Source organism: Acromyrmex echinatior, chromosome 12 (assembly GCF_024713525.1).
Source record: "Acromyrmex echinatior isolate Ae372 chromosome 12, ASM2471352v2, whole genome shotgun sequence".
Classification (NCBI taxonomy): domain Eukaryota; kingdom Metazoa; phylum Arthropoda; class Insecta; order Hymenoptera; family Formicidae; genus Acromyrmex; species Acromyrmex echinatior.
Genome location: NC_141863.1, coordinates 8,075,195 through 8,102,295, shown reverse-complemented (window position 1 = coordinate 8,102,295; position 27,101 = coordinate 8,075,195). Strand labels below are relative to the sequence as shown.

Below are 27,101 nucleotides of genomic sequence, written 5' to 3'. Positions count from 1 at the left end.
TCCCTTTATCTTTTTGCGAGCAAAATCCTTCATCCGTTTCTGTCAGTACGTCACAATATTTCGCGCTCTCGACAACGAGTGTGTGGCAATGAATAGCAAAGCATTGTCTGAGAAAGTGGCTTGCGACATGCACGGCGTGCTGCGGCGGTTAACGTCGACGGGGAATTTGCGAAATGGCCGTCGGCGTAAATTTCGTCGGCCGTTTCGCGGGTCGCGATGCCTGACGCGTGCATAATTTATAATTTTAATAACCGCGCGGCAAGTACCGGGAGCCTCCACCATCGAGGCCTTACCGACTTCGCTCGTTTCACCCTCACGTGACGACAATCTGCTTGAGTAATGGCACTAACAAGTGGGAGAAGAACTTTCGAAGAAACTCAACCGCTAATCCGGCATCCTCCGCTAAATCGTTCCCTGACTTTTGCATGCTGCAACCTATTAGACTAATTGAATTGCAGTTGCTTTTGCTTTCTAGAAATCTCAGATTAATGTCAAAATTGTTAAGCAAATTATGTTTCATTAATTTTGTGCACATACTCCACTTTTAGAAGAAAAATATCAAAGAAACAACAATTTCTTTTTAATGTAAGAAACTTGTGAATAACGGAAATTCAGTTATCATTTCGACGTCCTTGACCTCTCCCCGACTTTTGCACGTTTGCATGCTGCAACTTAATAAAATGCTGTAATATATCGATTTTTAACTGAATCGTATTGAGGTTTTGTTTTTTAGAAGTGTCAGATAAATGTTGAAATGTTAAGCAAATTATGTTTTATTGTTCATGTCTCATTTTTAGAAAAAGAATATCAAATTAACAATTTTTTTTAATGTAAGAAACTTGTGAATAATAGAAATTCAACCACCACTTCGGCGTTCCGACCTTGACCGTTTCGACTTGCGCATGTTCCAAATTATTAGGGATTATTCTCATAGCACATCGATTTTTAATTAAATCCCAATTACTTTAATTTTCTAGAAATTTTAAATTAATGTTGGAATTGTGAAACAAATTACTTTTTACTACAACATATACTTTTACATCTAAAAAATAATGATTTATTTTTGAGAAAAGAAATATCAAAGCAATGTATTTTTTTTAATTTAAGGAATTAAAAAGTTTTCAGCAACTAAACCTTAACAAATAGAAACAGATAGCAAATTTTTTTTTGTTTATAATTCGAATATTATTTTAACTGATTTGTAATTTATAAATTAAGTGCAATGGTATTCAAATTTTTAAATTGCGATGAATAGTTTATAAGTGTTTTTTCCTAATGTTCATAATACTTAATCATTTACGTGCAATATTTAATACTTAATAAATTTCACAACAATTTTCAATGTAATCCTCGTTTTTAATGGCGTAAACGCGCAAATTTCGGCCATGTAAACGCACATAAGATAAGATCGTAAAAGGGAACGGTTACAAAAAGTTTCATAATCTTAACTATAGTCGCTCTTAAAAACTTTCCAATGTCTTTGGACGAATAGCTTCCTGGGCAGTATGATCTTATTAAAATATCATCTTTAAGTTGTACTATGCCCGCGCCTGAAAACTTAAATGAAAATTTATAAGTATCAGAAAAGTCTTTTAAGGCAGATGTTTTTCTTTAGTTATTGACTTTCAGTTACTACCATCAGCTCCAGTTTACCATAAACCCCTTTTACACGCGCAAATGTAATCAAATATTTAATCCTAGCTGCGTTACATCTTTTGTCGCAATATTTTGCCATAAATCGATCGTAACCCGTTTATCCGCGCTGTATAAGTATGCATAAAGCGTTCAACAATCTGGTTCGATATGTAACGTAAAAATTTGAAGCGAAATAACAGACATCAATTTCGCAAATTCTTATCCGACGTGAAATATGTGTCGCATTAATAAACAGTCGCGACAAATATGCTTGTTCTTCGATAATATGTCGGGACGTCGCTTCAGATGTCCTACTGGGATCTTGTTAAAGCAATGGCAAGCAATTACTCGCAAGTTTACTTTATAAGCGACGAACTGGAAAATATCACTGTGAAAGGTCATAAACAATTCTGAACTGTTTGCGTTTTAGGTTGACAAACAGCTCGATATCAGATATATTTTATCTCTGTACATGTATACGTTAATGTCCTTTTGTCTCGCCTTGCAATTGTGTCTTATCAAAAATGAAATATCTGTTATTCTATTTATTATATATTGTAATCATAATAATATTATTACCACAAGTGTTTCATTCTTGATAAAACACGATCATAAAGCGAGATAAGATGGCGCATAATATTAGATCATTTAAAAAGTATCCGCGGTTTTTTGTTCAATTTTTGAATGAAAAAACCGCGGATACTTTTTAAATGACCCAATATATTATATTATTATATGTAATAATATCACAATATTCTATTTTTAGTATACGAATATAGAACACAATTACAAGACAAGTAATAATATATTAGACACGTGTTACATGACATAATATATAAAAATTACAGTATTACATATTTAATAGGACACGACTGCAAGACGAGATAAAATGACATGCAATATAATATATTATAATATTAGGTGTTGGAATTAATTCGTAGCGTTTTACAAGTGATGGGAAGTACTTTCATTAATGTATTTTTTAATGCTCATGTGAAATAAATAACATTCTTTCATTAAAAAACGCTACGAATTAATTCCAACACCTAATAATATAATAATCACAGATATTCCATTTTTGATAAAACATGATTGCAAGATGAGACAAGATAGCACTAATATAATATAAATGAAATAAAACGAAGTATTTAATATCATGCTAACTTTGTCAAATTAAAACGCAAATAGTTCAAAATCTTTTATGAGCTTTCACAGTAACATTTTTCAATTTGTCGCTGATTATATATTATTGTATGTATTATATATATATATATATAATAATTATAAATATTATTACTTATTATAATAATATATATATATATTTATATACATAATAATATTTAGTTACCTCACGAAGAAATGTTATTCCGACATAATACGGGCAGTTGAATGCACTCTATTTGCATGTGACGCGAGAGCAAAAATTTAAAATAGAAACGCAAATTAACATTACAGTCCGTCCGACGGTATAATTTCATCAGAATTGTCGGAATAATATAGGCAAGAAAGCATGCCATTTTCCATGTTCATAGCAAGCAAATGGAATTATACAAACGCGTATTCTTGTAAACTTTTCTCTTTGTGCTGCACATTTTGAAAACAAGATTTACTTTTATATTTTAACATGTTTCTGTCGACAAAATGTACTACAATAAAGACGCAAGTTAAAAAAAAATTGCCGCAACGAGAAGGAAAACTCTTTATACATTTTTTTTTTCTTTTGAATTTTTTACACACTCTCGTTATAACTGTTTAAAAGAAGGAAAAGGTTGTACGTAATGCCGAATTAATACGCGTCGCGAGCGTTCATTCGTGGAACATCCAAGCCGAGATACAATCATCGGAGATTTTCCTCGGTACATCGCATGTAATCGCGTTGTGACCTAAACGCGCCGCAATACACAACGTTATAGTCACGTGCAACGCCGGTAATGTTGGCGATTACATTTGCGGAAGGGAATCGGGGCGGACTTGGGAGGCGCCGAATGTAGGTCATGGCACGCGAGTCCTTGTCTGTCGGTGACGTATATCTACATTAGGGCGCACACTGTAGAGATGCGATCAAACTCGTATCGCAGGTAGACTAAAAACGATAAGATCGAAGAGCGTACGAGTTTTCGTTCGCAAAAAGACGAACTCGAGGTCAAATCGTATAGGTACTTAAAATCATTAAATAATTTTTCAACGAAACAATCTTTTGCCTATCTTTCGAGTCTATAAGTCGACTTTTTTTTATGTATTAATGTTCTTCGAGTTACGAGTGAAAAAAAGTTTGTCGTGAAACTATACTCGGAAAGGACAATTTTGCCAAAGTAAAAATTTAACTAGGAACAGATTTATAAAAATAATTTTGTTGAACCATTAAAATAATTATGATTGAGAGAATGTTAAAACTTTTTGCAGCACTACTCATCATACTTGAGATTATTGTGTAATTATTTTAATAATCCAACAAAATAATTTTTCTGCATCCAGTTAAATTTTTAGATATTTCAGCAAAATCGTTCTCTCCGCATAGAGAATCAGATTTTAAAAAACACATTTTTCAGTTGATTTTAAATAAAAAGTTTACTCTAACAAATTTTTGCTTTAAAATAAAATATCATAAAAGATGCAAAAACTGAATAGTTACAACAAACTATAATCTCTTTCGGGTTTTTACTAAATAAAAATTAACTTTGAATTGTTAACCAGAGAATTTATCAAAAAACAAGAGTAGTTATGAATCTTACATATAAAATTATTAAATGTCTGTAAATTATTTAAAAATTGCTATCAAAAATTTTACAAATTTCTCGATTAAATTTATATATATTTTATTTATTTGTTTAATTTTATTTTTATTTATTTAATTTAATCTAATAGAATTATTATTTCTCTATCTTTTTCTTTCTCTCTTTTGCAAAATTCTTTTGAAGAGAAATATATTCAAATTTACATCTCTCTGCTTTTCATACATACATACATACATATGTATCCATCAATCTCATTTCTAGTGAACTGAATGACCTTAAAATGCTGTAACTGCATCGGTCGCGATGCAACGTTTTCCCATAGGCAGGAAATCATTATGTAATCGATGCCTGCAGGCTATTTTTATCTCCAATTTATGCGTCCGTCGAATTTACGACGTGGCTTGCTGGAGCACCTACATAACCACCTACATAATCCTCCAATAAATTCGATTTTACTTGGATGAAGTGAAACAATCTATATTATTTACCTATTGCAGAATATAATTCCCATTCAGCAATTACCTACTTTGTAGATATATTCGTTATATTAATTAAGCCCCGGAGAATCTAATTTGCTAATGGAGCCTTGACATATTTCCTACACGATCTATAAATTAAACCAGAACCATATACGAGTATCTCAGAATTATAGCGATAACTACGATAACTCTTTTTCCTTAATATTCTCATATATTTATCAAAACCGATTTTATTACGTAAAGTAACATATTTAAAGGACAATTGTAATCACATTACATCCCATACTTATTACGTTAGTCCGGCGCGTACTTCGATGTTGCGGCTACATTGAAGTTTAGTTTCCTGAATACCTGCTGAAGTTATTATCCTGCTATCACATGCAGCTACATGCAGGCTAGTATCAGATAATTAAGCATTATAATCGTGTGTTAATGTGTAATTAATATCCAATCTCTCTCTCTCTCTCTCTCTCTCTCTCTCTCTCTCTCTCTCTCTCTCTCTCATTTACTTACTCGCTCGTACAGAAAGAATAGTTTTGCTGAAATATCTAGAAGTTTTGTTAAATATAAACTAGAAAATGATTAATAGAGATAATTAAGACTATCAAAAGAATTATACAGGATATTTACAAATTGATAGCTACACTACAAATATTTTTTACACCATTGCTCATCATATTTGAGTTTCCTACATAATTATTTTGATGATCCAGACTTATTACTCAGTTAAATTTTTAGATACTTTATAAAACTGTTCTTTCCGTGTATCTTTTCCTTGAATATTATATCTCTTACTCTTCGTCAATATTCGTTCATCTAATGACAATAATGTACTATTAAATTGCGTTAATTTTACTTCATTGTCCTTAATTAAATTTTAACTTTTTACTTCCGGACTGTGTACATTTCCCTTCATCTGCGAGCAACATTCCATATGATGTAATGATTTAACTACATATGCGATGTCTGATGTGCAATTATCCCTGACAAACACCAGACACTAAGTCGCGTATTCCACGAATGTAGTCCCATACTACAATATAGCATTAGGGAAATCACGGTACGGTCCATAATGTAACTGCACGGATGCACGATTTCCAGATTCTATCGCGTATGAAGTTACTATCTAGCAACACATCGTACAGTTTAGTACAGTCTGCGACAAATAAAACGATACGAGATTAGAGATTGAAGTGACTTGAAATTAAAAAAATAGTAACTGATGTATAAAGCTTTTCCCTTTTTCAATAAATATTGAAGAGCAAAAGCAAAGGATGTTTCTAAAATAGATATCTATAAATTGAAAATTCCCGCAGAGATGACTGGATCCGCATAGTCATTCGGGCTTAGCGAACTCACGGATCCGAGCTCAATATATTGCGGATATTCATATATACTTATTCATCATGTATGTACACCTAGGTACACACATGTTCCTGCAAGCGATATTGCAATAAATATTTGAGGAAAAGCAGAAGCAAAATATAAGGTAATTAAAGAATAATAAGAACAAAAATTAGATCCATATGTGTTAAACATAAATAAAGCAGGACAGTCGAAAGCTGAAATTCACTTTTATACTCACTTGCCTGGATTTAAAAAATAGAAGAAATATTAAAAATTTCTGTTTTTATTTGCGCAACAGTCTGCTACCGACAGCAATTATTACGTTCGGATCGAAGTTATCTGCGTAGTGGTTATTCTGAAATAAATATTCGGGGAAGAAAATACGGAGAAGAAAATTCTAATCGATAAAAATACATCCCCAATACAGATGCACACGTGACACGAGTACGAAAGCCATGTATGTCGGGTATGTAGGTCACGCGGGTTTCATTTTCTTGCACCCTTTGTACGATCAAATGAACGGCCATGTAACAGGCAGTTTAGCCTAACCGTAATAATGTTTTGTTCGTCGATACAATTACTCCCTATAATCGGTTTTTTTATTTTAACACATTTCATGTTAAATTATAAAGGCATAAGCGTTACTTTCACTCCATGAATTTTCTGAAATTTAAAGAAGGAAGAACATAAAAAGCGTGATGTAAAAATTTTGAAATATCTGTATAAAATTAGCATGAATAATATTGCATATTAATAGACGTTTATATAATCAAGTTATATATTTTAATACCTACGTCACTTTATAATTTTTTCAAAATGTAATTCAATTCGAGCAAAATTTGATTGGCTACAGTTTTCAAGAACCCTTCAATTAGTGTTCAAATTTTTGCACATTGTACATAAGAGCAATGCAACTAACTATAATTAGATAATTTAAAGTTGCGAAAAAATTTTAACTAGAATAGACTTTTACGCAAAAATTGAAATTTTTTAACATAATAAGCGTAGTTTTTATGATGAATAAGTTAATCATTAACATATTTTGTTACAATTATCAATATATATTTAGGTATTGATATATAGAGATCTTTTTTCAAAAAAAATTATTGCTATTATAAAATATATTTAATTGCTTCAATTTGATGTTTATTTTCACGTATAGATATATTTTACAAAGCAGAGAAATATTTATCATATCGGAAAATATTTTTAACAAATTTTTGAACATAGAAGCAAAAGCTGGTGAATTCAAAATCATTAGCTTTAAACATATTTACTGCAATCAGGAAATAGATAGAAAAGTGTTATATTAATATTCCATTAATTATTATTATCGACCATCGTTTACAGGGGAATAAATCCGCGAAAATTATAAGACGTGAGATGTCTGAATTCTAGCACTGACTATACACCTTCATCGATTTAATCTGAGTGCAGTCAAAACTCGCGCATGCACATGTCGCATAAATGATTCTGACTCTCGAAGTTCGCCGTTTATTAACTAAAGCGGCGGTGACGTTGAAAGGGAGCCAGTTAAAAAAAAAAAAAGAAAAAGAATACAAGAACGCAATCGATACTCCTTCCCTCTCGCGTGAACTTCCCTCCAAGCGTCCCGCATCGGTCGTTGATGCACCTACATATACGAATTTATCCCGGCTTTTTCGCAAGCTCCTCTTCTGTCCGACGTCACAATATAGAATGCACTTCCGTTCACGGCCGAGCCGTTTCGCGATCCCTTTTGTACGCGGGTCTTTTTCACGCCAGATTCTCGCGCTCAACCCTTCTCGTCCCTTGTTCATCCACGGGAATGTTTTACCCAGTGGATGACGTATATCTCGAATGCATTCTCGTATGCAAATCGCGCGAGGGAGGAACGAGACTCTACCGTGAACTCTTAAGCTCTAGGCTATCGATGAAAAATGCGATTATCAACATAACACCAAGTAACGAGAGATCGCCTGGCATTTCTAGATTTTAGTTTTCTTCTTTTTCAAATAGAAAATTTATCGTATATTATCATATTCACGTGTGAATTTTGCCAGAATCGATATTTCCGTGGCTAGTATTTATATATAGCATGAAAAAAGATAGAAAAGAGATGAAAATTAATAAAGAAAATATACACTCTAAATTTCTTACAGTGAAATCTCACTCCAAGAAAGTGAAAATACAATCTTGAAAAAAAAGTGAAAATACTTCACTTATTGAAAAAGAGGGACTGTTTTTAGAGTGAATTTTCACTTCAAAGAAATGAAGTCTCAAAAAAGTAAGAGTTCACTTTAAAAAGAATGAAGACCATCATTTTTTTTTCAAAAAGTGAAATATTTTTACTTTTTTTCAAGGGTGGTTGCATTTTCACTCTCTTGAAATGAGATTTCTGCAAAAAATTTAGAGTATAGAATTGAATAATAGAAAAAAATATATAGATGATGTCCAGCCTCATAAGTTTGTATAAATTGTTTCTTGACATGTTTCGGCTACGTAATTGAGTCCTCTTCAGAATACAGTAAAAAATCTTACAATAAAGAGACTACTTCTTCTTATATATATATATGTATAAAACGCTTTTTAAAGTAAGTGAATCCCAGTAGAGTAATATTAGAGCTGCTCACAAAACAGTTGAAAACCCGATATTTCTTCATTAATTTTATTTATAGAAAAAAAAGTAAATACGTATTTAATAATTAATTTCTATCGAGTAAATTTGATCTAAATTACTTGACAGAGATTTGAACGGCTTTTAGTGATAGTCAAAGGTGATACTATTTAATACGTGTAGTGTTTCCTAATGTTACTCTTTGTTGTCTTTGAGGTTGAAATTTGTTAATCGTAGAAATGATGTGCTGTTTCAAGGAACATTCCAGTCTTCTTTTCCGAATATCGTTTCATGGACGTGCAATTGCGATTGAGGTTTACGCCTCTCTATAATCTTTTCGCGGTCGTGGCTGCACTGGAGCGAGAAGTTACGCCAGCTTTATTTACGGTCTATGGGAGAGTTAGTTATGAGGCACTTTTTGCGGTGGATATTTCGTAATCGCTTTTTTATTTGCCGACCGCCTGCAAGCGATGTAGAGTGCCTACAAGCGTGGATCAAGAGGCCGCGCAAGAAAGCTCTTAAGGGAAAATTGAGGCTCTCGTAAATCGATGCGGTACACGATCTCTTGAACTCTTTAGGAATTATGTTGTGCGATAGATTTTCCATTGTTGTGATATCCCTTATAATATTTCCTCTCGCGAATGGAAACGTGAAAGAAAAGCATCGAGCCTTCGTAAGGATTTTTCAGTAAATCTGCTATGGCATTTCGTCAAAAATCACAACATGATATTACGAAGATAGATTATCTTTGTTGCGGTGCAATATTATCCGTGTGCGAATGGACAGATGCATTTACATCCGATTCAATGCGCAAATCACAGTCGATGCGGATTAGTGGAGCATTAACATCATCTAAATCGGGAATGCAGATCACTACGTTCGAAAATCCACCACGTTGCTCGATCGTACAATTAAATCTGTCCCCGTATGTGACATCGTGCAGAAAATAGTCCTTCACATTAGCCATTAGCGCTTCCGTCAATTGCAAGGCTTTTTCCATGCAAATGGATATTTATTACACGGTCGCTTCACTGACGTATAAAATTTTTACTGCGTTCTTAAAATGTGCACATTTTTTTCAATATTCGAAATGTATGGCGCTTCATTACGACATGAATACAGAATAACGTTACAACGATGTGATGAATTAAAAGCATAAATATTTCATACAAATTTTCCGTAGCTTTATGGACATGAAGAAACTAAAAGGGACACTATTTTTATGAAAATTCAGTCGTGTTCATAAACATTGTATTATTTTCCATCAACTGTTTTTAATTTAAACAAATTTGCGCAAATCGAACATCAAAATTTATAATAAATAACGAAATATTATTCTTCAAATAATTTCAAAACATTGCGTTAACTATATTTTTATTTCAAATTTTATTTATAAAGATATATTTTAACACTGAAAATTACTAACTATATGAAAAAATAATATTTAAAAAAATTTTTTTTAGAGAATATAAAATAATCCATGAATTCTGTTTCTAATGGAAAGAAACATTAGTTTCACAATTAGTTGGACAATTAATTTGTAGGATTCGTTATTGAATCGGATATTGAGTCATGAACGTATTTATTTATTAATTAAATGATATATGATTTGTTCACACGCAGTACTAAACCAATATTGCCTTCAATGATATTGGATTTTAAAATCGATAATGATTTTATATCATTATAATATCATATGTACATATTATGTATATTTCGCTTCTATCTAGGGCTGCCCTTTCAATTATGATATGCAAATTTGCCTGATAATCCCTATGCAGGAAGTTTTTTTTCTATTAAAACTTCTATCAACGTCTATAAAGCATATACGGCTCAGCCAATGTATTTTATTTTTATCGCAGGCATACAGGTTCTCTATAATTTAATTCGTTCAATTTGTTCCATAAAAGACACGCGTCGTTAAGTAAAGAAATTACGAGAAAAAGTAAATAATAATATAAAACCTAATGATTTAAGAACATACACGTGCTCATTACTTATCCTGATAGACGCAGCGTCTGCAAATTAAATCTGTGTAGCGACAAAATTGGTTTTATAGATTTCAATCGGGTACATGCTTGTATTATTCATGATGTACCCACGATGTACGATCGAGCGGTGTCAAACTTCGGAAGCGTGTATCTGACGGGCCGTCGAAACAAGTTAGCATGAGTAACGTACCATTACTTTACATTTGAATATTTAAAATGTGTCACGATGATGTCCCCTTATGCGCGTGCAATGTGTGAAAAATTCATACGCGTCCATTTCAGTGTGAACGCCGTCTATGAAATGTATAGACAACGGAAGGACTATCAAAGGACATTGAGAGCAATCGATTATTCCTGTTAGATCGAAATTAATTGTTTCGAGCACAATGTAAACTAGTATATTATTAAGATACTTGTATCATGGGGCTTCGCATAATGATTGCTCCGCCCAAACGCATTTCCATTCTTGCACCCTGGTGACCCGCAGGTTTGCTCGATTATGCAAGTACAATATGCGGATACCACATGCGTTCGATGTGACCCTCTCTCCCATTGTACCTCTCTAACGCATAATGGACAGTTCCCAAGACTCCATGCGAACAGGATTTTTTAATTTGTGTTCAAGCTCGCAGCTTTTTGTCGTCTCAACTTTCCTTTGCATGCGTCATCACGCACTGCTTTCTGCAATGCATATTTTTTCCATTTCTTTCTCTTACGGAAAGCGCGCGTTTGCATTTTATGCGCGCGGCGCATTTCTCGATTGCAAAAGCATATTGCAAAATAGTAAATTCGCATTTGCAAGGCAGAATGCGAAACTACTACAAGACATTATAATGTAAAATACGGTATAAGATTAAAACAGAGTGTCCCAAAATTCGCGCATCAAAATATTTATAACAAAAAGTACTTCAAAAATTAAGAAAAAAATTTATTTTTTATTTTAAGCAGTGGTTTGGAAATATAAGGGGTTAAATTTACTTTAAATATTTTTGAGATAAGACTTTTAATACGATCAATTACTACCATATTGAAACTCTTATTATCTAAAAAATTACTATTTAAGTAAAAATTTACAAATAACTTTTTATTTAATTTTTCGAGAATTTTCTTGCTGTAGTATTAAATTGCGAATTTTAGAACACCCTAAATATGATTGAAGACAGTACATAACATATTATAATACAAAAAGACAATAAAAAACATTTTTTATAAATTATCATGAAATCTCACACACAACTAAATCAAATATAAAATCTGGTACGTTCTAATTTTTATTAATTGCAAAATAATAAAATGTTTGATTACATATAATGTCTGTTGCCGTAATATAATCTCTACAAATGTAGAATTTACTTATTCCTTTAATCATGTATAATAATTATTATAGGTATATAATATTTGAACTCTCTCTCTCTCTTTTTGAATTAATCTGCTGTTTTTATTTTTTATCTTCGTCTTATCTCTTATCACATAAACTTATTTTTCTAAATGAGTTAAATAAATCATTGCGTTTTAAAATTAAGTTCTTTTCCGAAGAAACTCCGTAAGGAGCAAACCTAATTGGATTTAGTATTTTTTTCAGCCTTTCAGTCAGGGATAAATCCTTTTTGCAAAAAACAAGATGTAGACGTAACGGAAAATCTTGATCACATCGCCCTTCACGTACATTGACGTTATCCTTTCACGAAGACAGTTTTAGTGATGAATCCAATCTACCGTGTCGGTTGATGCATTTTATGGGTCAGGCCTTATCGGACAGTCGTACGTGAGTAATGAAACAGAAACGAGCCACCGCGCCATCACAGCCAGCTAAAAGGCCGACTGAAAAAGAATAGCGATCCTAAATCTGATTACATTTGCTCCTTTAATGAATTTTGTAAACGGCATGATTGAACAATTTGCGCTTTCAACAAATCAACTGACAGACGGCTGGTTGTTCACACATCATGATTTGCTTAACAGCGTACCGCCTGGCACTAATAGCGTGCACGCCATTAAATTATCAACAGTAATTACGTGTTTCACAGGCCGCGCTGCATGTATCGGAGAATCGATGAAAAAAGAAGGCCGAAATTTGTTGCCATGTAATTTAGCAACAGTTATTTGGCACGGGCGGCGAGGGGTACCGTTTGTCGAACAGATTACGACGGGAAAATTTCGACGTCATCATGAAATAGTGAATAATAATGACTAGAAATTTTGTACGTACGATAAAAATATTTGTGAAAAAAAAAACAAATGAAAGCTGCCAACAAAAAAAAACTTGCAATATATTTCTAATGATTATTATTAACGATTAAATTAAAATTAAAATTTATTATTAGTATGCGTGATAATTTATATTTTATTTATACGAAATATTTAATTTTAATTTACTGACTCGAAAATTTAATACGTATATTTAATATGTATATTTATAATTGCGTTTGAGATGATGAACTACAAAAATTTCAGAAGCAGACAAAAGAATATTATGGCATGTTGAGCTTAATGCGATCGTCTATTATCTGTTCCGCGATATTGTACTTCTGTCAGCCGCGTTCATTATTCTAAGTTTCACCGCGTTGTAAATGCACTCCATTTGCATGTTGGTTTATGAAACGCTGTATCACTATTAGTTACTTTACTTAAATTGCCGATGTCGTAAAAGTTGCGCCCGTGATAAGGAAAACCCATTTAAGTTGTGGCCGTCGTGATTAAATCACTTTCGTCTAAATTTCCTTCTGGCGACTCTCAATTTTCAAAGTTGCCAAGAAATTAAAGTACTCTCATAAGTATCGGTACATGAGATGAGAATTATTCGATTCCTTTTTCACACGACAGATAACAAAAGATATTACTCCACAATATTTTGCAGCAAATAAACAATATAAATAGTATTTACATTTTAGTTAATTTCAATTAACAAGACAGAACATAGAACATTGCGAACTCTGCGAAACGCTGCTATGATTGTAACATATAATTACTAAAGACGACTACGCTCAAATTAATCTAATCAAGGAATTTGTAATTAAAATACCAATCAAGAGATTTGAAACTCTCAATATATTATAATTTCTACTATAATTAAATTATCTAATAATATTATAATTAAATTATCTAATTTAGATCTTAATAATGAAAATTATAGCACACACAATTTCTTGTAAAATTAAATAGGATTTATTATCAGTTTATAAAGTAAAATTAAATAGGATTTATTATCAGTTCGATGTAATATGCTTGCACCTCGAGTTAATAACACATTCAATATTCACTTAAAAGAGATCTGCAGAAAATTCCGATGAAAATAAATCACATATTCTCTTTACAAAGCTAAACTGTATGCACCACCGTCTATTATCCATTTTACGATAGTGTATTTTGGTTGCGCGCAGCGTTCGTTATTCATGCAACAGTAATGCACTTCAATTACGCGATCGTTTATGAAATTCCGTCGTCGTTATTGCCAGTTGAAATGGTCGAAAGTTATCATCGACGAGAAAAATTTTATGCTGACAACATTACTAAAGGATAAGAGGAGAGAAAGTATTTTTAAATATCATAACATAGAATGAAACAATTTAAACATCATGTACTACAAATATCGGATAGTGCAATAAAATGTTTTCAATTTTTTTTTTTTTTCGTTAAATAGAATTGATATTTTTGCAGTAAATTTAAATTGTTTAATTTATATTTAAATAGAACGAAGCACATATTGAGTTTATATTTACAAACAGCTATAAATTAATATGATTCATGAAAAAAATCAAAAAAAGAAATATCTTCGACATTCTTTTTGAATGAACGAAATATATTTTTTATGTATCATCGAATATTGTTTATGAGCGTTTTTAAAATCGTGTGAAGAAAATAGGTAATACTTTTAAAATTTCTAGGTTTACGATATTAGGCAGGAATTTGCTAGTAAACTAAAACTCGATGCAAAAATATGAAATTGCGATCTCTCTCTCTCTTTCTCTCTCTCTCTCTCTCTCTCTCTCTCTCTCCTCTCTCCTCTCTTTCCTTCTGTCCTCTCTCTTTTTCCTCTTGTATTTTTTTTTCATACGAAGCTACGAAATATTTGAAAACAATAAAAAAATTATTAACATTAAAATGATAAGAAGAAGAAGTAATCAATTGACTTTGATAAATTAAATAACTAATAAAATTAATAAATTATAAATATTAATTGAATAACAATTTAATTTGCTCTTTTTTACGATTTTCAGCTTCAACTGTTGAACAAGTTTCTCGCTTGCTTTGTTTTACTATCAGTATTAATTGGTTGATTCCTTCAAACTTCCTTGAGCTATTCAGATTTCGATATCGGCGCATTGATGCGTAAACGCTAACTCGGCGTTATATGCGTTCGTGCATGCCGATGTATACACCCATTCGAGTAATAAAGAGGATAACGTATATCGTGAGACATCGTGTATATAGAAGTACATGGAATTTCGCGAGGTACGTATCGTGTTATGTATCGCAGGCTGATGCATGCAGATTGGATTAAAGTCATAAGAGAAAAACGCGCCCAGCGATGATTTTAGGATACGTCGCGAAGGAGATGGTTCGTGACTCGCGACAAAACCGCGGCAAGAATAGCTCCTTATTTCCTGGAATAAAACTCCGAGTGCTAAAAAAAAAGATTTAATTTTTTTAGAATTCTATCATAAGGAAAAATTTTTTAGAATCCTATTGAGAAATTCGTCCTGAGGTACTACACGTCGGTGCGTGTCGCTTTCTCAAGTTACGCTCAATCTCGGGCATCTTCGAAATGGGAAAGATTCAGCGTGTCGCACGAAAGTCTCGTTTTTGACGTTGATCGATGACGTAGTCGAGCGAAAAATCACGCGTAGCAACTTCGAGGACTCGAAACGACAGCGAATCCGCTGTTAAAAGCTCGCTGCTTTTTCCAAATGTATCCGCGAATGCATTTTCTCAGCGCGGGTTTTTCAAACTTATGGAATTATTCTTGCATGGAATTATTCAACTTGGTTGTTTATCTGCACCATATACACGCGCGTGTATGCGTTGACTCCGTTATTAGTATGAACACGTGCGCTAGTCAAATAATTAAATTCTCGATAGTTTCGATTAATATGTATTGAGTTTGTGTGTGTGTGAGGAGGATTGTATCGCATTGACTAATACTTACAATCTATTATATATTTTATTATTGTATTTTTATTATGTTTTATTACATTATTTTATTATATTATTGGAGTTCTTCTGAGCGTTTATTGTAATTATTTGATTTATTTCTTTAAAACCTTTATTCTCTTTTATATAGGGTTTTTATTATATTATCTTTTGCCTGCTTTGTTTTTTAAAACTTTCTAAAAGTAACATTTTTATTATTACATATAGGTACGCTGGTCAAATAATTAAGCTCTCGGTAGTTTCGATTAACATGTGTTGTGTTTGTATGAGGAGTATTTATTGCATCGCATCAACTAATATCTATAATTTATTATATATTTTATTATTATATTACATTTTATTATATTACATATATTATATTATTTTATTATATTATTTGTTTTTCTCTGAGCTTTTTATTGTAATTATTTGATTTATTTCTTCAAAACCTTTATTCTTTTATGTATGGTTTTTATTATATTATCTTTTGTCTGTGTCCGTGTAAAAGTTATTTTGTTGTTAACTTTGTTAACACCTTTCCTCGTTATAAATCACAAAATAATATAATATTTCATAGATATTATCAGAATTATTATTTGATAACGTTTTTTTTTAGGTTTTCACGGATATTATCTTCAAAGATACCAGAAGGTTTTCGGATTATCGCAAAACTTCCTTGTTTTTATCCATCGCTAATGCCAACGTTTCGCGAACTGTTCAGTTCATCAGAGCGAGGAGCGTTTCACTGATACAGTATCACTGATAAGTGAACAGAAAAGTTTATGGATAAAAACACGGCGATAACCCGTAAATCCTGGTATCTTTGAAGACTTATTATTTTATCGTCATGAGCAGTGCAGAATTTAGATTGCACAACAGTTCGTTTCGGGACATCGTCCCTGCGCAATAATACAGTGGTTCGTGAAAGTATTTGAACGCCAGTATATCTATAAACTTTCGCGAGCCACTGTATTTTGTTTGCTCGCGGAAGTATCTGCCGTTGAACTTTTTTAACTAAATCTATGCTGTATACAAAGTCCGTGGGACGCGGAAGCTATTGCATTGTCGCCGAGTATAAATTTAACCGTGGAGAGGAAGCTCTCTCGCGATATCCAGCATGATAATATCTTTCAAATAAAGTCTGTACTTTCTATTACGTACGTATATGCTTCATATTGTATTCCACGGGTACGCACATTACGATTGACAAATTCATTTCACCGTCATCGCATTTACCGTCGTCGCGTTCCATCAGTTGACAATTTCTATCAAGAGAAGCGTCCCTCGAAACACACTGGTGGTGCGGAAAAAAAGTGCATGAGTGTGCGAGACGTCTTTTCTTTCTCAAGTATGTAGCGCGTAGAAAAGAGTCTGCAGTCAGCGCAAGTTTCAATAGTTTCAATAGTTTAACATTTTTATTTCTACATCTTGTACACTTCTATTCTCAAAATTCTATTACGCGTTTCTATTCTCAAAGTTGTGTCGATTCAACGAAATTTATCGAGCCTGTAATAACATAATTAGACGTTACAGGTTCAATAAATATAATATTACTGAATTGTGTCATAATTATGATGATATTACTGAATTATTGATTTTCGGAAGTACAAGCATATTTTGATGTAGATGAAAGAGTTGCGAGTATGCTTTCAACGGACAAAAAGCGATTTAAAACAGCATTTTATAAATATATAAAGTGTTGCTTTTATATATTAATGTTGTTATTATATGCGACATTATCTAGCTGAAATCTTCTCTGAGCGATTGGTGAAAGTACTCATTTCTTTTTTTGATAAGACGTGTGTCACGATGGCATGTCTCAGCTTCAAGAAAATATGGCCGTTGACTTATTCGCTTTGTTTTTCGGGTCAGACTACGCGAATCTTGAATACAAACGAGGCTCAGCACCCTGTCTGTCGCAGAGAAGCATATTCCTTCGCCTCTATACAATGACGGGCAAATATGGGCAAAGTTTCTTCAAATTCGAATGTTATAGAGAATAGACGTTTCACAAATGTACGGCAGTACAGCGGTATCTACATCTTACATGCGAACTTCGAGTTTAGGGATTTAACTTTCGTAGATTTAGAATTCGTAATTTGTAAGATTCTCGAGAAGAGATTTCCTCTTTTGAAATAAAGTTCTCTCCTTTTAATGCAAGGAAATTGAAATTTTCAAAAATTAGAAAGCGTACTTTTTCACTGGAAAATTTCCTGGAAAAACGCTGCACCGACAAGATTTTTACATCCGTCTCCGAAAAGAGCTTGCACGGCGCAAAAATGTATTCGATCGTTTCACGTGTTCGTTTTCTGTTCGTTCTATTAAAACATTGCACAAGTGCACATTCTGGAGCAGGCGTGTGCATATGAAATAGCGATCGCGGCGCATCTGCGAGCTCACGTTGTCGCGACGTCAGGTCGGGGATGTCACAAGTGTGGTCTCAGGGAATATTTCCCCCGTTCTCGTGCTAGAACGTTCTCGTTTTCGCCGTTGTCACGGAATCTTGAACAGCTACAACATGAGAGAAAGCTCGGGTTTCGGTCACCGAGAGCACGGCACAGAAAGTCACGCCGAAATTTCTTATGAACCTTGTACCTTGGATATCCCACCACTGAGAGAAGTTGTCTCGAGGATGTAATCTTGAAATGCAACCGCGAGCGAAAACGACGAAGGCAGCTTACGTATATTATGCGCTTACGACCGCTTTATTAATGCCACCCGTGTGCTTTCAGAGAGAAAGATTCCCAAGCATGCGCGCATTTTGATTCTCGTGATCTTTCTCTGTCGTATCTGTTCTCCTGTCTTCTAACGATTTTGACTGCAGTCGCGTCTTTTCTCTTTGAAGCTAAAAGATATTTCAAACGTAACTCTGCACGGAGTTATATTTGAAAAGCCTTTTAACTTGACTAAGCGAAGATACTAGTAAAATAATATATTACAATATTATTATATAAGCTGAGTAACATTTTTTTCTTAGCAAAAAGTTACCGGTACATATTTAATGCTGAATATTTTGGATTATATTAACGGATTTAGATCCTACAAATGTAAATTAGGAATGTAAATTAAGAAGTTTTAGAAAGCTTTGAAATTAAGTTGAATATTTTCAATTCCCCATCATCGACAATGTGAAATTTTTATTCTTAAGTAATCTTTGAATTTCAGTGCAGATTTTTATATTGTACCAAACAGTATAAAAATTTGAAAAAATTCTTATATATTTATAAAGCTATAACAATGAGTTTTTGCTCACAGAATTTCGAGTGTATTTATTTTTTACAGATTTAAATGTATGTATTAGAATTTACAATTTACAATCAACAATAAAAAATTACTGTAATTATCTGAACAGTGTCATATTTTGAGGCAAGGAATACAATGAAATAATGAATTATATAACATCTTGAGAAGATTTAAAAAATAGATCCCGTCCTCTAAAGGTTAAAGTCCAATAAAGCCGACAAAGATTTAAATTACTATAATTAAACACTAAATTTAATACTTAAATAATTAAATATATCCAATTATCAAAGATTTTTAATATTTTTTAATTCTTGATAAAATTGATTTCTCAAAAATCGATTGATATCAATCTCATTACTAACAATAAACGTTCTTTCTATCTGCGGAAGTATAATCATATATTATTCGATTAAATTTTTTAATTCTGTAATCGTATAATTACTTTTATCTACGTAAAAATTTCATATTGTACATCCATATGTACCTACATGCATCATGATGCTGGATGGCTTCGAGGGACTTTACCCCAAGGTATAATAAAACGCTCTTTTTCACACACACATGTAAAAAACACACATTCTTTCTCTCCCTTATGGCTTGCACGAGCGTGTTAAAACGATGGTGAAACAAAAAGCAATGCCCGTTCATCTGTAGGACTTCCGGGTCGATCATGATCGATCGGGAAAGAATCGCAGGGGCTTTGCGCTGTCGCACCCCGATGGAGAGCTAGGGATAAAAAGGGGACGTTTCTTACCCTGTCACAGCAGCAAGTTAACCGCTGTCTGGAAAACGTTGAAAAAGTTTCTTTCTTACGTTAGAGAGATCCGGACGAAGTGCAGGTCTTGCGACGAGTCGCAAGCTCGTTTCTGTACTATCGAATCGAGTCGTCGAATCGAATGTTTGTCGCGAATTGACTCTCGTCTGATTTTTCCACGTGGCTTCAATGGTGTGAGGAAAAAAGCGGATTATACGTTTGCAGATGATGAATCGCATAATTTATCCGCACGACAGTGAGAGAAAATATACATTTCTCAGATTTATATCAAAATTATCAAAAGTTTGTAATTTAATTTGTTCAATTAAAGAGACATTGAAATTACATAATTTAATTATGTAATATATTTGAAATAACATGACGTTTTAACTTAGCTTCTCATTAGGTATAGAAAAGATTTTTCCTACTCCTTTTCTCTCTCTCTCTCACAGAAATCGATGTGAAATACCATCTTCTAACTCATCCCACTTTTATCTGAGAGGAGACCCATCAATTCTTCATGAAATCTAACGGGGTGGAAAACAATAGGATTGCCCAGTTTTGCTGAAATTTTGATGTCGCGCATAAAGCAGATAAAACACCGCTTGATTTTCCTTCTTTCATTTCGAGGAAGAAAAGGTGATCTAAACTGAATTTTTAACATGAGAAATACAAATGTCCCACATGATTTTATTAAAAATCGAAAAATGCTACAAAACTCGAAGAGAGAGATTTAACTATATTAAATACATCTGACGACTCTACTTTACAACTTTACATTTCTAGTTACAGATATATACTTATAGCGAGACACAAATTGGAATCGACGATAACCAGATTGCCAATCAAGACGAAGTAGAGAAAGAAGAAAAAGAAAAAGGAAAAGAAGTATTACGTTTTCTCGTTTTCGTGCTGTTAGAAAATTTGATCAAAAGTTATCGTCTCGTAGTAAAAGTTAAACAAATGTTAGAGTTCTCGCTTTTTTAATGTCGTGTTTATTTCACATCAACCTCATTTCTCTTCCATACATAATGCATTATCTCCGTGAATTTCTATGTTCCTATATTTCTATGTTCTTCCTGTGCGTACGAATGTTCGCTTTCGGGATGATTAATCAGAAGTTTTACGGAACATTTACTATCATTTTTATTCGCAGCATCTTCCTGGCCTCGATTCACTCGACAGCTACCGATCGATCATTTATCCAATACGTATTATATAAGAGCCCATCAAGCTGATCAGTGACACAGACGCACCCAGAGTATTTCTACGAGTATCAAATGGCACGGGAAATAAAAACGTCACTCGACAGAGTGCTTTGTCTTTGCCTGTTGAATATACATTTTATCACTTAACAACATTTTTGCACGCACAAGTACGCATTTAAAAATATCCTGCCATGAGACTTTGTCAGAAACGTTGACATTGTAAAACTCTTACAAAAATTTAATATCAGATAATAGTGATTAATTACTTATTTTAAGTATTAAAAGCAACAACGATGATATTCAAATAATTAATTTTTGCCTTCCAGTATTAAATTTATGTAAGGGTTTTACAACTCAAATTTTGTAAGAGTTTTAAAATTTATAATTTTAAAGGATAAAAAGTCCAATTTAATATCAGCCAATTTAATACTAAAGATTGTGATTAACTAATTATTTTGAGTATTAAAAGCACGTTGTTCAGTGTTTTTAATACTCGAAATCATTAATTAGTCATTACTTTTTATTAGATATTAAATTGAGCGGTTAAATTGGATTTTTATAACAGAATACAATTTTTATTTATTGTTTAAAATTATGAATTCATGTAATAATATTTATTGTCATAATTACCAATGATCGAGCAATCTTATTCATATAATTATTAATTATCAAATAATCGCTTGCGTATTTGATTATTGAATAATCAAATAACATGCGCTGTGCAATACTATTAAATGCTAGATTAAGTTTATTTTAATTGTTACAGACGTAACATATAGATTGTTACAGTTTGTACTAGATATTATATTGAATTGCAATAATTGAATATTACAATAATAACATCAAAGAGATATCGATCGATATAAAAAGTATGCATTCAACGACTCGCCTAAACGTGAGATTATCAAATTTAACGAGATTTCCAGGACCATTTGCTCATGCTCTAATTAGAGCATGAACTGAAAAGATTTTTTTTTTAATGCCCATAAAAAAATCTTACCAATGAAGACATTCGCGAAAGCATGTGGATTCTTCTCGGATCTCTGATGGTCATAAATCTCGGAGAAAAGCTACTTCCTGGATTCTTCTCGGCTTTAAAAGCGAATTTAAAATAGATTCCGCAGTAATCGCCCAGTATCCCGCTTTGTTCGAAGCGATAGTTACGACGAACAGATCGCGCGCAATCCGGCAGTCTCTTGAAATCTATCCATTGAATGATCTCGATCCTAGGTATGCGTAATTCCTTAATTCCACGTAATACGTGCGATAATTAGAGCCTTTATCAGGAAAATATTCATACTGCATATAAAGGATTATTCCGACTTAACAATATTTATCGAAACTGTATACAACGATTTAGCTGAAACATCTTAAATATTAAATTTAGCAATATATAAATCTAAAAATAATTTTGTTAGTCTGGAAATGTCAGATTGGGCTACTTTTCACAATTTAGACTATTCGACAAATAAATTTGCGATAAAAAATGGCTTTTATATGATTGGTCACAAATTGGGTTACGATAATTCAATTTTTTTACCGGTCATACAGAAGCTATGTTTCATCAATTTGGTTGTTAATTGTGAAAAGCCTAACAACCCTGTTATATGTGTGGACCATCCAAATAATTGTACACTTAAACTAGTTGCTAGAATGTCAAAACTTTTCGCAGCATTGCTCATGTTTATGATTTCTATATAATTATTTTGATAATCCAACAAAATTATGTTTAGTTTATTCCGACCTAATAATATTAAGAGTATGATTTAGTTTTGAGGATTTTTTTCTCAAAAATTGATTTATTTAAACAACATATAACGTAAATGTTTAATGACTGTTGTACGATCAACATTTAATTCTCTGGCAAGTTCTAATGTGTGCTGGATTTTCGTCCAATAATGTGTGCAAATCTGCATTTTCCAGCTTTTTTGTCGTTAATATTAAAATCACCACTTTTGAATCTATAGAATCAATATTCACACGTCTTAATTGATGCAGCAACCATAAATTTCTATCGAATTCTATGACCTTCAGCCGACGTTTTCTTGTAATTAAAAAATAAAAACAAAATCGAAAATATTCTTTAGTAAGCTTCATTTTTTAAATGTAATGTTTACTGCTTCTGTTATTAGTAAACGATTAAATATCGTGGAGTAATATTAAAGTATTGAGAAATAATAACTGTTATTGGAATGTCTCTGGCAACACTGACATTAATGTCATCTCTTACAAAACTCTCAAAACTAAATCACACTCCTAATAAAATTTAGTTAGATACAGATCTGAAAATAATTTTGTTGGACCAAAATAATTATATAAGACTCAAAGTAGTTACTAGAATATCAAAACTTTATTCAATGCTTGAAATTTCTACATAATTATTTTGATAATCCAATCAAATTATTTTCAGATTTACATTTAGTTAATAAATTTAAATTTTGAGATATTTCAGAAAAAAATCATCCTTTCCATTAATAAACGTCATGATATGTAAAAGGATCGTAACAAGAATCGACAAAGAACCTACCGCGAATAGATGTTTCGCCTACGGCTTATAAATTGAACATCATATCAACGATATTGAAGCGATCGTGTTATCAAGTGTAATTGAAGATATATTTTATACGAAATACCCCCGCCATTTTTCCTGACAGTCGATTCATCGCGGGCACGGCACGAGCTTTTATTCAAACGCGGTGAACACGCGTCGAGACGAGATCCAAAGTCACGACGGGGGAGGAAGGTCCCCTAATAAATCTCCTCACAATCCCGATCGATCGTAAATCGCTGGGTTACAAAGAAAAGCGGGCATTTCCGCCCGGTGGCACGGAAACATTGGATTCTTTTCCACGGGCTCGAAAAGCGAGACCTCACGAACGTGGCTGCGACGATGCATCGAAGCGTTACATCGGAGGTAGCCGTTGTAACCCACTCTGCAAGAGAATGCGTCGTCACAGTGGTTTGTACATAAGGGCAAATGGAACGATGAAACGCGGCTGCTCACCGTGTGCTTTTTAAACGGAATTTATGTTAATCCGTTCGCTCGCTCGAGTAAATATATCATAAATGTACGAGAAAGGATACTTTTGGCGGATCTGAACGGGGTAAACCCAGAGGATTAATCGTGGAACCAGTGTACGAAATACATGCCGCGCGGCATGCGAAACAATATTAATTACATACACAGAAACTCTGAAGAAAATAATCACGCTAAAGCATATATATTTTACGTAATAATTTTAACCTACAATATAATCCCTATAAGCGCATATTATTTGATATTAAGTAATATTTTAAACATATTCTTAAAATATTAAATGTAACATTTTAAGAATATATTGTACTAAAATTATATAATATTAAATAATATTCTCGAAATATTAATGGAAGATTATATGTCCACTCCTGATAATATTGCATGATTATTAAAAGTAACATTATTTAATGATACTGTAATATTGTATAAACATTAAAAATTATAACAAAATTTACTTTAATTTAGAAAATTCTTACAACTGTTTAATATAAGTATATGTTTAAAGAAAATAATTTTGGCGCGCAATTATAGAACTGGATATATAGTTAAAATCATGCGAAAACGTTTACATATTTTAAACGTATAGATTTTTTTTTAGCACAAGATCCAGCATAAACTGATAAAAACTTTTCATTACTGGATTGTGAATTCAAATTGCACTTTAAATTAAGAATAATTAATATTTATAAATATTTTAATAATATTTCAAGGATATTAAGATATCTAGGATATTATATAAGTGGACATATAACCTCTATAGACTCTCACAATATTAAAAAATATTATTTAGTATTTTTGAGTACAGTATTTTTGAAATATTATAATAACTTATTTTAATTTTTTAATAATAATAATCATTAATAATAACCATATAACATTTCTAAAAATATTTTGCGCTTAGAGATTATATTTCCCAAATTTATATTAATAGTTTATTGAGCTTGTATATGTGAATACACAACGAGTAAGAATTTAAAGCTTATAACGGCCGAAACTGGGTCTTTAATTTAATGGTTATCTAAATAATTCAATATGAATTACATAATATATACTATATATATATATATATATATATATGCATATATACCATATTTGTTATCTTATTGATGTTATCTAAATATAATAATGTATGGTAAATGTCATGAAATTTAATGTATTTTTAAGCTACACAAATTAAATTCAGTTTTATGCACTAAATTAAATTTAATGAATCTGCAACTGAAAAGCATATTTGTGTACATGTACATGAAATGTAGTGTTTTTATGAAATTTTACGTAGTATATTTTTATTAAATTTTATGTAAATTTGCATAAAATTTAATATAAGTAAACGTCAAATTTAAGTTACTTATAACTTTATTTTCATTGACAACATTAAATATTTTTAATGTTTCTGCTTGAAATTTGCTTTTATTACATGTAACGGAAGCAAATTTCTTTTTTTTTTAACAGTATATAACAATTATATAAGATATACAATATATATTTCATATTCGTGAGGCGTTACTCTATATTCACTAACTTGATATTATGGAAAATACTCTAGTCCCAAAATATATTTCTGATCTGCTTTTTTTCAAAACAAGATTTATAAAAGAAAAGAAAAAAAAAATTCATTCGATACTTGCATTTGCCGTCATCCGAGCGTGAATATCAGATTTGAAGATCAAACGGATTAATTGAGAAACGTTATAACATTAAAATAGTTACGAATGTAACTCATATATAGTAAGTTAAATAGAGCAGGTTTAGCCACTTGAGTTGCAAACGCATTTAATCAGAGTTTGATTCGGGTAAATGTATTCGATCGGAATTTGATTTGTGCGGGTGTGTTACCACATTTGATGCAACCAAGGAACAAGTTACAGCGAATTCGGAGGACGAAATTGGGAACATCAAGTTGGTTGAAATTAGAAACTTTCGCTGTCTCAATATGGTGGTCGTATAATCCAGTAATCCTGCAGTGTGTAATACTTCACGTTAAACTAATATGCAGAGTAATCCTATATATTAGTCTTAATATAGGTATGTAGGATAATCCTGTATTAGTGCCGATAAACGCCACGCAGAAATTTATCGATTATACATAGAATATTATTTAGAATTGATTATATTAGATACTAAATTTTATTCTAACATTGTACTTAGCAAAAATGACATTGGGAAGTTAATTTTTTTATGATTGTAATTATAAAATTTTTTATATTTAATTATAAAAAACACTTTATTTTCTGAACAAAAATATCTAAATACACATTTCAATTTAATTAAAATAAAAATACAATCTCTTTTTAAAATCACATGACGATAAAATTACATTTTGAAACTGACTCTCATGAAACATGATGATGTAAATCGTATGGCATTCTAAGTTTTTGGAATATAATTTTTCTCTAAGTATCACATTTCTACGATTTTAAAACTGATATGATGTAATTAAATATATATGGAATTATATATACGTTTATTCATCACAGTAAGAATTAAAAATCTTCGTCTCTGTAAAAAGTTTTATAGGTTTGCTTCAATTCTCTCACTATTAACACAATTAAAATCTTGGAAAGTAAGTTTCAAATATTAAAATTCTGACAATAAAAATCCACTTAAAGTTAAGGGAATGACGGCTCTCAACAGAATACTTCACTTACTATTAAACCACTGAATCTCGCAAGATTGTCGCGTTATGTCTCCTGTAATACGCGATACTCATGCTAAACTGTTAAAAATGTTCAGAGAACTCCACGAAATAATGCTCTGAGAGGGTCGGACTCCTTCTCGTAGAGGAAAATTCTCTGGAATGCAGTTATGTATGTGACACGGCGTGGAAATGCAACTTTTGCGACAGCTTGCACGTAACTCGAGACACGACGACGTTTCCACGCTGTATATCCAAAATATGGATCTTAACGAGTCGTAAATGCAGTTTATCTTATAATACTATGAGAA

General features: G+C 32.1%; 2 protein-coding genes across 4 annotated transcripts in view; one reads left to right on the top strand and one right to left on the bottom strand.

The window, feature by feature from the left end:
* The window catches only part of LOC147907791 (uncharacterized), a 117,262-nt gene that overhangs the window by 49,727 nt on the left and 40,434 nt on the right, over positions 1-27,101 (top strand). The window contains exon 3 of one of the 3 annotated variants that reach the window (XM_087411948.1): positions 12,366-14,849. The exons of the other annotated variants lie outside the window; for them this stretch is intronic. The gene's annotated coding sequence lies outside the window, so the exon portion shown is untranslated. Of the gene's footprint in view, positions 1-12,365; positions 14,850-27,101 lie in introns of those variants that run through there. 3 annotated transcript variants of the gene reach the window in all.
* The window catches only part of LOC105145184 (uncharacterized), an 84,144-nt gene that overhangs the window by 45,361 nt on the left and 11,682 nt on the right, over positions 1-27,101 (bottom strand). The gene's annotated exons all lie outside the window — the stretch shown is intronic.